The sequence below is a fragment of the Dendrobates tinctorius genome, unplaced genomic scaffold (assembly GCF_039654945.1).
Source record: "Dendrobates tinctorius isolate UK_male_01 unplaced genomic scaffold, ASM3965494v1 ptg000005l, whole genome shotgun sequence".
NCBI lineage: Eukaryota > Metazoa > Chordata > Amphibia > Anura > Dendrobatidae > Dendrobates > Dendrobates tinctorius.
Window position 1 is genome coordinate 336,925 of NW_027361673.1, and position 17,265 is coordinate 354,189.

At 43.5% G+C, this 17,265-nt stretch overlaps 1 long non-coding RNA gene across 1 annotated transcript in view; it reads left to right on the forward strand.

The window, feature by feature from the left end:
- Positions 1–4,783: 4,783 nt before the first annotated feature.
- Positions 4,784–17,265, forward strand: part of LOC141083439 (uncharacterized) — a 65,547-nt gene continuing 53,065 nt past the window's right edge. The window contains exon 1 of the long non-coding RNA XR_012230720.1: positions 4,784–5,063. This is a non-coding gene — a long non-coding RNA (uncharacterized lncRNA). The remainder of the gene's footprint in view (positions 5,064–17,265) is intronic.

Genomic DNA, 17,265 nt, shown 5'->3' on the forward strand with positions numbered 1-17,265 from the left:
TGTCCGGCGGGTCCGGTTCATGGGCGCCGCCATTTTGGAAAATGGCGGGCGCATGCGCAGTGCGCCCGCCCGAATCTGCCGGCTGCAGATTCCATTCTTTCATTTTGATCACTCTCACAGTGATCAAAATGAAAGAAAAAGTAAATAAACCCCCCGATTATCACCCCCATAGGTAGGCACAACTAATAAAATAAAGACAATATTTTTATTTTTATTTTTCCATTAGGGTTAGGGTTAGGGTTGAAAAAATGGTTAGGGTTAGGGTTGGAAAGAGGGTTAGGGTTGGAAAGAGGGTTAGGGTTGGAAAGAGGGTTAGGGTTGGAAAGAGGGTTAGGGTTAGGGTTGGAAAGAGGGTTAGGGTTGGAAAGAGGGTTAGGGTTAGGATTGGAAAGAGGGTTAGGGTTGGAAAGAGGGTTAGGGTTGGAAAGAGGGTTAGGGTTGAATTAGGGTTAGGGTTGGAATTAGGGTTAGGGTTGGAATTAGGGTTAGGGTTGGAATTAGGGTTAGGGTTGGAATTAGGGTTAGGCTTGTGGTTAGGGATGTGTTAGGGTTAGGGCTGTGGTTAGGGGTGTGTTGGGGTTAGGGTTGGAGTTAGAATTGAGGGGTTTCCACTGTTTAGGCACATCAGGGGGTCTCCAAACGCGACATGGTGCAACCATTGATTCCAGCCAATTTTGCGTTCAAAAAGTCAAACGTGCACCCTCCCTTCCAAGCCCTGACATGTGCCCAAACAGTGGTTTACCCCAACATATGGGGTATCAGCGTACTCAGGAAAAATTGTACAACAACTTTTGGGGACTAATTTCTCGTGTTACCCTTGGGAAAATAAAAAATTGGAGGCTAAAAAATTATTTTTGTGGAAAAAAATGATTTTTTCATTTTCACGTCTCTGCATTATAAACTTCTGTGAAGCACTTGGGGGTTCAAAGTGCTCACAACACATCTTACATACGTTCCTTGGAAGGTCTAGTTTCCAAAATGGGGTCACTTGTGGGGGTTTCCACTGTTTAGGCACATCAGGGGCTCTGCAAACGTAATGACGACCGCAGACTATTCCATCAAAGTCTGCATTTCAAAACGTCACTACTTCCATTCCGAGCCCTGACGTGTGCCCAAACAATGGTTCCCCCCCACATATGGGGTACCAGCGTACTCAGGACAAACTGGACAACAACTTTTGGGGTCCAATTTCTCCTGTTACCCTTGTGAAAATAAAAAATTGCGAGCTAAAAAATCATTTTTTGAGGAAAAAAAAAATATTTTTTATTTTCATGGCTCTGCGTTATAATCTTCTGTGAAGCACTTGGGGGTTCAGTGTGCTCACTACACATCTAGGCAACTTCCTTATGGGGTCTAGTTTCCAAAATGGGGTCACTTGTGGGGGGTTTCCACAGTTTAGGTACATCAAGGGCTCTGCAAATGTAACATGATACCCGCAGACCATGCCATCAAAGTCAGCATTTCAAAATGTCACTACTTCCCTTCCGAGCCCTGACGTGTGCCCATACAGTGGTTTCCCCCCCACATATGGGGTATCAGCGTACTCAGGACAAACTGTACAACAACTTTCGGGGTCCAATTTCTCCTGTTACCCTTGTGAAAATAAAAAATTGCGAGCTAAAAAATCATTTTTTGAGAAAAAAAAATAATTTTATTTTCATGGCTCTGCGTTATAATCTTCTGTGAAGCACTTGGGGGTTCAGTGTGCTCACCACACATCTAGGCAACTTCCTTATGGGGTCTAGTTTCCAAAATGGGGTCACTTGTGGGGGGTTTCCACAGTTTAGGTACATCAAGGGCTCTGCAAATGTAACATGATGCCCGCAGACCATGCCATCAAAGTCAGCATTTCAAAATGTCACTACTTCCCTTCCGAGCCCTGACGTGTGCCCAAACAGTGGTTCCCCCCCACATATGGGGTACCAGCGTACTCAGGACAAACTGTACAACAACTTTTGGGGTCCAAATCATCCTGTTACTCTTGTGAAAAAAAATTGCGGGCTAAAAATCTTTTTTTTTGAGGAGAAAAAATGATTTTTTATTTTCACAGCTCTGCATTATAAACTTCTGTGAAGCACTTGGGGGTTCAAGGTGCTCACCACACATCTTGATAAGTTCCTTGGAGGGTCTAGTTTCCAAAATGGGGTCACTTGTGGGGGGTTTCCACAGTTTAGGTACATCAAGGGCTCTGCAAATGCAACATGACACCCTCAGACCATGCCATCAAAGTCAGCATTTCAAAATGTCACTACCTCCCTGCTGAGCCCCGACGTGTGCCCAAACAGTGGTCCCCCCCACATATGGGGTACCAGTGTACTCAGGACTAACTGTACAACAACTTTTGGGGTCCAATTTATCCTGGTACCCCTGTGAAAATAAAAAATTGCGGACTAAAAATATTTTTTTTAAGAAAAAAAAATATTTTTTATTTTCACGGCTCTACGTTATAAACTTCTGTGAAGCACCTGGGGGTTCAAAGTGCTCACCACACATCTAGATAAGTTCCTTAGGGGGTCTAGTTTCCATAATGGGGTCATTTGTGGGGGAGCTCCAAAGTTTAGGCACACAGGGGCTCTCCAAACACGATATGGTGTCCGCTAACGATTGGAGCTAATTTTCATTTCAAAAAGTCAAATGGCACTCCTTCCCTTCTGAGCCCTGCTGTGCGCCCAAACAGTGGTTCCCCCCCACATATGGGGTACCAGCGTACTCAGGACAAACTGGACAACAACTTTTGTGGTCCAATTTCTCCTGTTACCCTTGTGAAAATAAAAAATAGCGTGCTAAAAAATCATTTTTGAGGAAAAAAATGATTTTTTATTTTCACTGCTCTATGTTATAAACTTTTGTGAAGCACTTGGGGGTTCAAGGTGCTCACTACACATCTAGATAAGTTCCTTAAGGGGTCTAGTTTCCAAAATGGTGTTACTTGTGGGGGAGCTCCAATGTTTAGGTACACAGGGGCTCTCCAAACGCGACATGGTGTCCGATAACGATTGGAGCGAATTTTCCATTCAAAAAGTCAAATGGTGCTCCTTCCCTTCGGGGCCCTGCCGTGCGCCCAAACAGTGGTTTATGACCACATATGAGGTATTGGAGTACTCAGGAGAAATTGTCCAACAAATTTTAGGATCCATTTTATCCTGTTGCCCACGTGAAAATGAAAAAACTGAGGCTAAAAGATAATTTTTGCGAAAAAAAAGTACTTTTTTTTTTTACGGATCAATTTGTGAAGCACCTGGGGGTTCAAAGTGATCACTATGCATCTAGATAAGTTTCTTGGGGGGTCTAGTTTCCAAAATGGGGTCACTTGTGGGGAAGCTCCAGTGCTTAGGCGCACAGCGACTCTCCAAACGCGACATGGCAAGCGCTAAATATTCCAGCATATTTTCCATTCAAAATGTCAAATGTGCTCCTTCCCTTCCGAGCCCTGCTGTGCGCCCAAACAGTGGTTTATGACCACATATGAGGTATCGGTGTACTCAGGAGAAATTGCCCAACAAATTTTAGGATCCATTTTATCCTGTAGCCCATGAGAAAATGAAAAAAATTAATGATAAAAGAAAATTTGTGGTGCAAAACATAAAATGTCCATTTTTTCCTTCCACGTTGCTTTAGTTCCTGTGAAGCACCTGAAGGGTTAATAATCTCCTAGAATGTAGTTTTGAGTAGCTTGAGGGGTGCAGTTTTTAGAATGGTGTCACTTTTGGGTATTTTCTGCCATATAGACCCCTCAAAGTGACTTCAAATGTGATGTGGTCCCTAAAAAAATGGTTTTGTAAATATTGTTGTAAAAATGAGAAATCGCTGGTCAACTTTTAACCCTTATAACTTCCTAACAAAAAAAAAATTGTTTCCAAAATTGTGCTGATGTAAAGTAGACATGTGGGAAATGTTATTTAGTAACTATTTTGTGTCACATCACTCTCTGGTTTAACAGAATATAAATTAAAAATTTGAAAATTGTGAAATTTTCAAAATTTTCGCCAAATTTCAGTTTTTTCACAAATAAACGCAAAAATTATCGACCTAAGTTTACCACTAACATGAAGCCCAATATGTCACAAAAAAACAATCTCAGAATCGCTAAGATGCGTTGAAGCATTCCAGAGTTATTACCTCATAAAGGGACACTGGTCAGAATTGCAAAAAATGGCCAGGTCATTAAGGTCAAAATAGGCTGGGTCATGAAGGGGTTAAATACCTTTTCTCATGATTTGATACACCTGGCTATGAAGTTCAAAGCTCAATGAGGTTACAAAACCAATTTAGTGCTTCAGGAAGTCAGTAAAAAGTAGTTAGGAGTGTTCAAATCAAGAAAATAATAAGGGTGCCCATACTTTTGCACTAGTCAAATTTTGTTAAAATGCAGATTGCACATTTTCTGTTAGTACAATAAACCCCATTTGAATCCAGAAATATAACTGAGTCCATCAGTTATTAGATATATGAAACTGAAATAGCTGTTGCAAAAACCAAAATTGCTATAAAGAAAAAAGGTTAACATTAATAGGGGTGCCCAAACTTTTACATATGACTGTATATACAGTGAGGGGGCATTATACTGTGTATAAGATAGTATCATACTGTGTATAGAGGAGCTGTACAGGAGGGAGACTCTGGACATTATTAAATGTAAAGTGGGCACTTATTGTTATAGGGGAACTTACAGTAGGTTACTGTGACTGTCAAATGGGCACACAGAGGGCATTATTACATTCTAGGGGACAAAATGTGGGCAGTTTTCTAGAGCACTTGCACCCGGCCTTAGTATTTTCTAGAGGGTTGCTTTAAAATTTAGAGGTCACACAGGGCCACACAGCAGGTGCACTGATAGGGTCACATATGGCAGCAGCAGATCAGCATTGGGGCATCAGTAGGATGAGGAGTTTGTGCAGGTTGGGAATAGTCCCGTTTTGGACAGTGCTGAAAATGTGAGCAGTGAAACGTGTCTTTGTTGTATTCTCTGTAGCCGAGTCCTGGCTGGAGGAGTTGTCATGTCAGTCTGGGCCAGATGGAAAAGGCGTGAAAAGTTAATGATTCCTTCAGAAAGAACGTCAGTGGTAAGTCATTATCTGTAGCTGTGCTGTGATCTCTTATACAGTATGTTCTGTAGGACGGGTATCTACCACTGACCATATGGCGGTAATATCAATGTTGGTCTTTATATAGCGATTATTTTCAGTAACAGCGCGGTCATCTGCTGAGGTTCTCCTCCACTATTAGGGTGCGTCACCCAGTTATAATCAAGGTTACCTGGTTAGGGGCCCACTCAGAAGTTTCGCCCCCCCCCGAACCAAAACCCTAGCTACACCTCTGCGCTGCGGACATAAAACTGCTTCAAATCTGCAAGGAAAACATAAGCGGCTTTTCCATGAGATTTCAGACATCTCATTCACTTTTCTATTACTATCAAACAGCGTTTTTGGGATCATGGAGCTCTTTACTACAAACATGTCTGTCCCTCCAGTTGAAAGAAATTAACATTTTCCTGGAGGGAAATTTATACTCCACATTATGTCAATTCAGTTTTGTCTGTTGACGATAAAGTGCAGTTTGCAGCCATTTTTATTTGAAAAATGTGAAATATACCCAAATCAGTCATAACCCACAAGTACTCAAAAATATTTCACATTCACCACACATCGGGTGGGCCTGCGTGATCTCAATTGCCAGGGCTGATTTCAGTTCCAGTCCAACCCTTCTGTCTACAGTGATTACTGTGCCGCAACCCCAGGCCTACATTCTGCAGCAATGTCTCATTATACAGGGAGTGTTGGGTGGCTTCCAATCTTCTCAGGTACGATTCTGAGCTCCCTCATCTGAGCCGGCCCTTACATATGCCTTAACCCATTTCTTATATATAGTTTCTAACCTGATCCAACCTCTAATTTTCCTATCGAATTGACCCCCTACCAATAGTGTTCACCTTCCCAATTTCAGTTGGAGCCAAGTAGTCTGCAGCTTAAGCAACATTTTCCCCCGTCAGAACCATCTTCAGAAACTATTAACTATCCCTCAACTATGACCCACTAGCCGCCTGTATTATGCCTCCCTGTCCCTTGTATGGCTTCTGGGGTTGATTTCTCCCCTCACCACTAATGGCTTCAGTACAGAGTGCATATGCCGTGTCTGACCTTCTGCCCAACTGCTACCTAGTTCTTTTAAATACTGGGTCACATTTATTATGATGCAGCATTGACTGTCTAGATTTACTTGGATTTCCATAGTAACTCGCTATCTTTTTACATTTTACCTTTATCTATGATGAAGGGAAATAAAGTCCTATTAAAAAAATGGACACAAAACTAGTCAGCAAACTTTAAGGTATATTTTTTTTATTACCCAGAACACACCATTAAATGTTCTAGTTTGATAATGCAGACCTACCTATGCACTTTCTAGACACTAATCAAAATGTAATCAATCAAAATATGGTCCTGATATAAGGTAAAAACTATTATTTTTCCATTAATGCAAACTACTGTCTATGTAAAAATGTTTGAAGTTGTTGCAATGAAGCATTTCATCAGCAGAGGGCAGTGTCTTCCTGCTGTGATATTTATACTGCTCAGAACTGAAGCTACAAATGTGCATTCATTATTTGCAGATGGACTAAATGCACATTCTGAACTACTTTTTTTTTTTAATGTATTTTAAAATTTGCATTATGTCTTAGAACTGAGCAATTTAATATTTTCTTTAAAAGGGGTTGCCCACTTTCTGCATTTTTGCTGCAAAAGATTAAATATATTGGTGGCCCGACTCTAACGCATCGGGCATTCTAGAATATGGCCAGCGGGAGACCGACGTTCAAAAGATGGTCCAAGACAATCCACCACGATCGGCGATCTCACAGTGGGGGCCTGGTCGCTGCTGCGTGTCACACTAAGGCTAAGTACCCACTTTGCAGAAATGCTACAAAAATTTCCACAGCATTTCCGCAACTCCCGCCGCAGGAAAAACTCATGTGAATTCGCATGCGTTTTCCCCGGGATTTTCGCGTGCGGAATTCAAGCGCATTCCAAGAGATTTGAAGCATCGCTTGGAATGTGATTGACAGGTTGGTCATACTTGTCAAGCATAGTGTTTGACAATTGTGATCAACTTTTTACTATTGATGCTGCCTATACAGCATCAGTAGTAAAAGATAAAATGTAAAAAATAATAAAAAAATTTTTAAAAAAAGGTTATTCTCACCTTTGACGCCCCCCGATCTCCTCTCCACGCTCCTGGCATCTTCCGGTCCCAGTAATGCTTGGCGCGAAGGACCGGAGATTACGTCACTCTCGCGAGAGCGCAGCGTCATCAGCGGTCTGGTGAGAGGAGGGAAAGAGTCCGGGGACGTCGGAAGGTAAGTATATCACTATTTTTTATTTTAATTCTATTGTTTACAGGTTTATGGTACCCAGGGCCTGAAGGAGAGTCTCCGCTCCTCCGGACCCTGGGTACCGGCTAGCGCCAGTCATCTCCCGGCTGCGTCGCCGCTGACCTCCGTGCGGCAGGAGATGACCCACAGCAACCTTTGGGAGATCAGCGGCTAGCACCGCAGATCTCCCGACGGTAGCGGTGGCGTGCGTCGTTCAAATTCCGCACCAATTCGCGGTCGGACTGCGCCTGTCGCTGATTGCGCCCTGCCGGCTGTCCGCGACAATCAGCGATGCGGGATTTCCGTTACAGACAGACAGAATTAGACGATTATATAGTAGGATATATACACCGTATTTTCAGGCGTGTAAGATGACTTTTCAACCCCTGAAAATCTTCTCAAAAGTTCGGGGGTTGTCTTATACGCCGGGTGTCGTCTTATACAGCAGGTGCGGAGCTCTGGGGTCGCCACATATGGAGCCGTCAGCGCCATTACTGGTGAGGATGGACAGTACAATTGCTAACTAGATACGAACGTCAGGGTAGGAATCAATGTTTGTCACAGTTGCTGGCCGGAAGACTCCAGACTGCACCCTACTAACGAAGCTTCCTTGCCCTCCAGTTCCCAAACATGATGGAGTGAGGCTGATAGTCACCTTGGCGATGGACACTTTCCTGGAAGAGTTCAGCGATCACTGAAGGGCAGAGCTCCACGGAGAAATTACATCCGCCGATGTTCTGCACCCCGCCCTGAGCCCGAATCACCCAGAGAGGAAGATGTGGCCTGGAGATGTCTCCCCGGGTCACTGCTTCCGGAGGTGAACGAAGTGGCGAACTGATACCTGGACCAGCCGAGCGTCTACTGCAGGAGAAGCCTGCGGGTGCACAGCAACCAGGCTGCCGTCACCACACTCTGCACCCAGCCTGGTGGAGCAGCTCCTCAGCGAGGCGTGTTTCTCTAGATCCAGCGCCGCACTCTCTTTTCTCCATACCCCGGGCGTCACAGATGCCTGCAGCTTGACTCACACCTTCACAGAGCTCCACATCCGCCATATAAGACGACACCGGGCGTATAAGTTGACCCCCGACTTATACTGCAAGTATATCCCAAACTCTATATTTTATATGGAAAAGTTGGGGGTCATCTTGTATGCCAGAAAATACGGTAATATTTGGTATTGGCATGGTCACATCGAACCGCAGAATAAAGATATTATGCCAATTATACTGAATGTTGTTTGGTTAAGAAAAAATAGAATTGTTGGTTTTGTTTTGCTCTTTTTGCCTCTCAAAAAAAAAAAAGAAATCAAAGTCACATGTACAACAAAATGCCACCAATGAAAATTACAGCTTGTCCCACAAAAACCAAGATGTTCTACAACTGTGCTGATGGAAACCTGTGAGACTTATGGCTCGCAGAATATGGAGACCCTGAAACAAATGAATACTTTTCAAAGAGCGTAATATTTAGACAAAAGTAGAAGAAAAATATATGAAACTATGTACATTTGGTATTGCCCTATTCGTTCTGACTCACAGAATAAAGGTAACACTTTATGTATGCAGCATGGCGAATAGCGCAAAATTGTTAACGCAAAAACAAAAAATCAGTTGCAGAAGTACTGTTTTGTTTATAAAGAGTTAATAAAAGTTTGTTAATAAGTCCTATGAATCCCAAAATGATTCCACTGAGAAATGTAATTCGTCGAAAAAAAAACATGCTCCTGGGTGTACATAAGATTCTTTATTTTTCATGCCATTTTTTGGAGGCAAGACAAGCAATTCTGCAAGGATTTTCAAATATTTTTGTATGACTTAAACCATGTGGGTGAAATAAAATGTTGTACCGTTACAGATATGTGGAAACCTATTATGTGAATTTCACATTCTTTTCCACTTTTTTTAGTCCCACTAAGGGACTTGAACCTATTGGGCTAAGTTCCCATGGTGTTTTTTTAATGCTGTGGATTTCTGGCAGCAGTTCGATACCAATTAGCCAATTTAGGTTGCTATCATTTTTATTGCTCTTGACCTGGGAAGGGTATGTTATCTAATCCAAAAAGACCTAAAGGGCGCAAAACCCCATTAGAAATTACCCCTCTCTAGCAAGTCAATAAAAATAAGCTTTTATTTTATTCCATTAATATAGATATTTTATGGGGTAATTTGTTAAAATGACAATCCTAAATTGCCATAAATAGACTAGATTAAGTTGGCCTGTGACTTTGTTCAAGTTTTTAATTTTGGGGCTGTGTGTATTTGAGTTTGACAGTCCTGAATCTACACCAAATTGGGAAGGAGCTCAGTGCCGAACCACCACACTTGTTGTTCCCCTCTGCTACCCTGTTATTTCCAGCTTACTCTTCCTACAGTTGTTGAAGGGTGTGACATTGCTGCTACCGTGTTTCCCCGAAAGTAAGACCCTGTCTTACATTAATTTTACCCCAAAAAGTCCCACCCTGTCTTACTTTCGGGGGAGGTCTTACATTAGCCGAAAAAAAATGACAATTTCTTTTTAACCAATAAATTAACATTTATTAACATGCTGTTATACCCCATTACAGTGCCGTATCCTACTGCACACAGCCCCACACCCCATAACAGTGCCGTATCCCACTGCACACAGCCCCACACCCCATAACAATGCCGTATCCCACTGCACACAGCCCCACACCCCATAACAGTGCCGTATCCCACTGCACACAGCCCCTTACCCTATACAGTACATGTTTCCCTACTTGGTTTTTAAATGCTGGACGTTTTCCTCTGCGGTGCGGCTGTGGGTGCGGAAGGCCTGTGCTGCAGGGAACGCTGTGCCAATCAGCAGGGAAACAGCGGTGACGTGGGGCTGGGGCGGCCAATTACAGCCCGAGCTGCTGGACCAATCAGTGCTCGAGCCGGGGGCCGGCGGTGACGTGGGGAACAGGGGCGGCCAATGAGCTGTTGAGCTGGGCGGATTGCGGGGTTAACACGGCGAGTTAACCCCATGAGCGCTGGACCCGCCCAGCTGCACCTGAGGACACCTCTGGAGCCTGGGGACCCAATGGGGGACAGCGGCGGCCCAAAGGTAAGGGCCTTACATTTCACAGCGGCCCCCAACCCTGCCTTACATTCGGGGGAGGCCTTACATTGAAGGACCCCCCCGTAACCCCCACCCTGTCTTACTTTCGGGGGGGTCCTACTTTCGGGGAAACACGGTATAACGTGGGAACCAAAGCAATGAGGATAAAGATATGTATTGCCGGATTAAGTGAGTATAATCCTCAAGGAAGGTTCCCCCTACAGTTTCTGTACATTGCTATGCACACCCCATAGGTGCAGTTATTGTGGTTCCTGAATTGCCCCTTTTTGCTAACAGCATAGCCTATTCCAACACAGGCAACCACATTACTTCCTTCCAAAAGGTGATGGGGCAACAAACATGGTTCTGGAGAAAACTGCTATAGTCTCTTCAATAGGCTGAGTAATTTTGGTATGTGATTTACCCTTTATTACTGTCAGCGTAACCGAACCAAGCAGTAAGGTTGGTCAGCAGTAGAGGGTTTTCATCAGAACACTAGCAGCAAGCTTAGTGAGCCATCATCAGAACACAAATCCTCAGCCACTTTACTCTAGAGTCTTTATGATTATGATAATCTCTCCCTCCACTCTGGGTCTTAGGAGTGGCCCATGCCCACGATTACCATTTAAATTTTTAGTTAACGTTGGGTGTGCCACACAAATTAGGTGCATCTGTGATTATATATATATATATATATATATTATTTTTTTGTTTGTTTGTTTTTACTTTCATCTTTGAGGAAATCCAGCTCTCACGTGGCTGACAGTTTTGGTTACCATTGACTTTGACACATCATTTTGTTTTAATTGAATAACAATTTATATTAAATATTTTCAACTTTAATCTTTTTTTCCATCGAATTTTGATGTGTGATTAAAGTTATACTTTAATTTTTTGGAGCAATGTATTTATGGCGCTTTCCCTTTCTGACTATTTGTTTTTATTACATTTATTCCATGGCGCTTTACATGTGAGGAGGGGTATACATAATAAAAACAAGTACAGTAATCTTAAACAATACAAGTCTCGACTGGTACAGGAGGACAGAGGATCCTGCCCGCGAGGGCTCACAATCTACAAGGGATGGGTGAGGATACAGTAGGCAAGGGTAGAGCTGGTCGTGCAGCGGTTTGATGGATCGGTGGTTACTGCAGGTTGTAGGCTTGTCGGAAGAGGTAGGTCTTCAGGTTCTTTTTGAAGGTTTCCATGGTAGGCGAGAATCTGATATGCTATGGCAGACAGTTCTTTGGGTAGTGGGGAGTCAGTGCACGGATTCACAGAGGGGAGGGGCCGGGGAATAGCGGGGGGACAGGTGGATTAGTCAGGCAGCATAGTTTAGAATAGATTGGAGGGGTGCAAGAGTGTTAGGGGGGGAGGCCACAGAGCAGGAGGTAGTAGTAGACCAGGCAGGGGAAGATGAGGGCATAGACTAAGGCTTTTCATATTCTTTGTTGAGGAATGTACGGATCCGTGAAATATTTTTGAGTTGAAGTCGGCAGGAAGTGGAAAGGGCTTGGATATTTGGATATGTGGTTTGAAGGATAGATCAGTGTCAAGGATTACCCCGAGGCTGCGAGCTTGTGGGACTGGGGAAAGCGAGCAGCCATTTACTTTAATGGATAGGTCTGTTGGGGGTCGAGTGAGATGGGGGAAAGATGATGAATTCTGTTTTGTCCATATTAAGTTTTTCAAGTCTAGCGGAGAAGGATAAAATAGCAGACAGACATAGTGGGATTCTGGTTAGTAGGGAGATGATATCTGGTCCAGAGATGTAGCTCTGTGTGTCATCAGCATAGATGTGATACTGGAAGCCATGAGATTCTATTGATTATGTACAAACTGATTAGCAGAGTGCCACTTCCTACTGGCAGCACCTACACTTATTGGGGTCTCTATGTCCCCCAATGATCAAGACAACAAATGGATTTTACAGTAAGTTAAAAAAAAAATCCAATTTTTGTTATAAGGGTCCGCTTCGTTTGGTGAAAACAGGGCTTCCTTCTGCTGGTACTCCTCATGATCAACTGTGATTTGTTTGAAAAAAGAAATGAAATATTGCATAGTACAAATGGACTGTCCATTCAAGTTACATGCCGGGACTAGTGATGAGAAAACGTTCTCTAATAACTTCTTATTCGAGCATCTGGGAGTGCTTGTATATTATGTGTGAGTCCCTGCGGCTGTTAGACAGACACAACACATGCTGAGATTGCCTGTTTGTTAGGGAATCCCCACGTGTGCAGGCTGTCTGACAGTTGCAAATCATGCAGCTGCAGGGGACTTGAACATAATATACAAGCACTCCTACATGCTTGGATAACACCTGAACATTCTTGGATAAGACATTATCTGAGCACATTCGCTCATTCTAGTCTGGACCTTCTTTGTAGTTATGTTATCTGAGAGCATTAGAGTGTAGGAGCACAGTCTCTGGTTACAGATATGTGTCACTTACTAGGCTGTGTTTTGTCATTTCAATACAATCAAGTTTTTTATCAACAGGAGATTATCAGTACAGGACAACTGGCCTTTGCAGGGTAGCCCAACCATGCCCTCACCACTGATTAGCGGTTCTCTGCCACTATACAATGCACACAGAAAGCTGTGGTGTTGCCGGGGTTATACACAACTCAACAACTGAGCTCTGCTAGATCCGCAGCAGAGAAAACTTTTTATATCAACTGCTGCAACCAGTAAGTGATACATTATTGTAGTCAGGGGTTCTACCTCATGATGCTGTCAGATTAAGTAGCAAAATCCTGCCAACAGATCTCTTTAGCTTAAAATTATCCATTAAGGCCAGTTTCACATTTGCGGTTGAGTCCGCAGCGTTTGATGCGCATACATCCGTATGCGTCCTGCGTACCTATCTTTAATATGGGGTACGCAGGGACATGCATTTGTATGCGTTTGCGTCGTTTCACGGTATGTGGCAGGGCGTGGCAAACACATCGTGTTGCATTTTTTTGCAGCGTCAAATATCCGCAGCCATCCGCACTATAGTAATGCCAGCGTACGCAATAATTTACATAAGACAAACCCATTGGGCGTGGCTTGTGTAAATTCAAAATTTGCCGGGAAATAGCATTTGCCTATCGTCCGCAAACACATGCATGCGTTTGCAAGTATTTTTGCATGCGGTTGCGGACGATACACTGCTGACTTAACTGAATATGTGAACCTAGCCTTGTTTAGCCAGAACATGCTGTTTATCTTAAAAAATCACATTTGCCTGCAGTTATCCCACTCTGCCCTATGCCAAACACAAAGGAATTCACGAAGCTGAGATCTGGGGAAGCTTTTGTTCCCCACTTTGCCTGCCTGAAATACAGAGAGATTATTGTGGTCATGGGTAATTTACTTTCCCTCAACCATTTTTTGTTAATTTATGTATTTGTTTGCTAATAGTATAATGCACCGTTACCAAAACGTTCCCCATGTCCTACTGCCAATCATTTTCCTATAATCAATAAACCCCTTTTCTCTTTGCACTTTTAAATACCCCTCAGTTTTCTTGAATATAATTCAGTAAAAAGTACAGAATCCATTAATGTTTGAGACTTTAGTGGAGCAATAGACAAGGCAGCCTAGACTTTTCACAAGTAGTTCAAAGGTTCACTGTATCCTGTAATTTGCATTGCTGCTCTACTATTATGCATCTCCACAATGCCTGCCCAAAATTAGCCTACCAGTAATTACATCTTCTGATCCTAATTTCAGCCCCTCCTCCAGTTACGCATTCGAGCTTTAACCCTTTCATGCCAGAACCTGTTTTCACCTTCATGACCAGACCATTTTTTTCAATTCTGACCAGTGTCACTTTATGAGGTAATAATTCTGAAACGCTTCAATGGATCCCACTGGTTCTGAGAATGTTTTCTCAGCATAGAGTGCAGGATAAATGTGAGCCGAGTCTAAGGACTCCTTCACACATCCTGGTGATTCCTGTATTGGTGAGATCCATGGTCTGTGTGTCATCTGCATGTACGTATGTGACATCCTTGTATCCATTTACTATTCGTGTGGCACCCGTGTGCCGTCTGTATGTCCATGTGACACTGGCACCTGAGAAAAGCAATAATTAGCTGTTCCCAGGAGCCGTGTGTTGAAGACAGCTCTCTTCATTGTTGCCCAGTCTCCCTGAGATTAGCGCGTCCAGGCAATAATGATAGGACTTGTATTCAGCACCCGCTGTGTACATCTGTTGTAAAATTAAGAATTAAATTTTAAAAAAAAATGGCGTGGGCTTCCACGTAATTTTCATAACCAGTAGAGGGAAAGCCCATGTTTGGGAGCCTAATGTTAATTATCTGGGAAAGAGGACTATATCCCAAATGTTTACAAGGCTATTAATAACAGCTCACAGCTGTTTGCTTAGCCTTTTCTGGTGAAAAAGATGTAGTGTCTCCCTTGGAGCACACCTTCAGTGACCTGCGGTGACGTCATAGAGGTTACCGAAGCTCAATGAAGCTGCGGTTCCCACTCTGTTTGCTGGGAGCGGCACGATTAACTGCAGTGGCCTCAATGAGATCACCGCTAGTGCTAGCGGTGGTGACTTAATGACGGTTACCACAGTTCATCGGGTGGCTCATAGTGAACTGAGCCTGGGAACTGCAGCATCAGTGACCAGTGGTAACCTCTATCACATTACCGCTCGTCTCTGAAGCTGCACCCCAAGCTCAGCTCAGTGTCTCCTGGATGTCAGGGTGAACGGTCGCATCATGTCACCGTTCATCAAGACATCCAGATGCAGCAGAGATGGATTACGGTGTGGGTCAAATAGATTATCTTCTCGTCGGACAGGTGAGGAAAATGGTGTTTTATTATTTTTGGTTTTTTTACAGGTGACATTGGCATCAATGGATTATCTTCTCGTCAGACAGGTGAAGAATATATAAATTACCTCAGTTGCCATTACCAGAGAGCAAGTGAGAAGAGCGAAGCTAAGCGCCAGATTTGGCGCATCTTCTGGATGCGCCATTTCTGGGGCGGCTGAGCGATAATGTTGGTAGCTGGGGAGGCAATATCTCTGGCTCCTTCCCAGGCTATTAATATTAACCCACAGCTGTCTGTTTAGTCTTGCTGGTTTTAATTTATAGGAGTCATTTTTTGGGGGGTCCCCTGTAAACTCACCAGTAAAGGTTAAGCAAACAGCTGTGAGCTGTTATTAATAGCCTGAGAACCTTTTGGGATATTGTTCCTTTTCCCAAATTATTAACCCATTTCCGATATTGGGCGTACATTTACGTTTATATCAGACTCCCTCCCTTTGATGTGGGCTCCGGCGGTGGGCCCACATCTTTCTCGGGACTTGGCAGCTGTTTTGAACAGCTGACATGTGCCCGGAATAGCCCCGGGTGGAATCGCGATGCCCCCACGGCTATTATCTCGTTAAATGCCGCTGTCAAACGCTGACAGCGGCATTTAAGCGCTTCCGGCAATCGCGCTGGAAATCCGCCCACTGGTGACCCACATCACGTGATCACGGGTCACGAGTGGGTTGGCATGACAACCGGAGGTCTCCTGGAGACCTCTATGGTTGTCACTGCTGGTTTGCTGTGAGCGCCACCCAGTGGTCGGCGCTCATAGCAAGTGAGAATCATAGAATCATAGAATCGTCGAATTGGAAGGGACCTCCTGGGCCATCTGGTCCAACCCCCTGCTCAAAGCAGGATTCGCTAAATCATCCCAGTCAGATGTCTGTCCAGCCTCTGTTTGAAGACTTCCATTGAAGGAGAACTCACCACTTCTCGTGGCAGCCTGTTCCACTCATTGATCACTCTAACTGTCAAAAAGTTTTTCTAATATCTAATCTGTGTCTCTTCCCATTCAGTTTCATCCCATTGCTTCTAGTCTTTCCTTGTGCAAATGAGAATAAAGTTGATCCTTCTACAATGTGACAGCCCTTTAGATATTTGTAGACAGCTATTAAGTCTCCTCTCAGTCTTCTCTTTTGCAAACTAAACATTCCCAAATCCTGCAACCTTTCCTCATAAGACAGGGTTTGCAGACCGGTCACCATTCTGGTCGCTCTTTTCTGAACTTGCTCCAGTTTGTTGATGTCTTTTTTAAAATGTGGTGCCCAAAACTGGACACAATATTCCAGATGAGGTCTGACCAAAGAGGAGTAGAGGGAAATAATGACTTCACGTGATCTAGACTGTATGCTTCTGTTAATACATCCTAGAATTGCATTTGCCTTTTTTGCTGCTGCATCACACTGTTGACTCATATTCAGTCTGTGATCTATTAGTATACCCAAGTCTTTTTCACATGTGCTGTCACTTAGCCCTATTCCTCCCATTCTATATATGCTTTTTTCATTTTTATTGCCCAGATGTAGTACTTTGCATTTCTCCCTGTTAAAAACCATTCTGTTAGTTGCTGCCCACTTCTCCAGTTTATTTAAATCTTTTTGAATCCTCTCTCTCTCTTCTCTAGTATTAGCTATCCCTCCTAGCTTTGTGTCATCAGCAAATTTAATCAGTTTACCCTCAATTCCTTCATCTAAATCGTTGATAAAGATGTTGAACAATACAGGGCCCAGGACAGAGCCCTGTGGTACCCCACTTGAGACATTCTTCCAACTGGATGTGCAGCCATTTACGACCACTCTTTGGGTCCGATCACTAAGCCAGTTATGAATCCACCTAACAGTTGCCTTGTCCATTCCATACTTAGTCATTTTTTCAATAAGGATTGTATGAGAGACTTTGTCAAATGCTTTGCTGAAGTCAAGATATACTATATCTACAGCATTTCCTTGATCCACCCAATCAGTGATACCGTCATAGAAGGAAATTAAGTTAGTCTGACATGACTTATTAGTTAGAAAC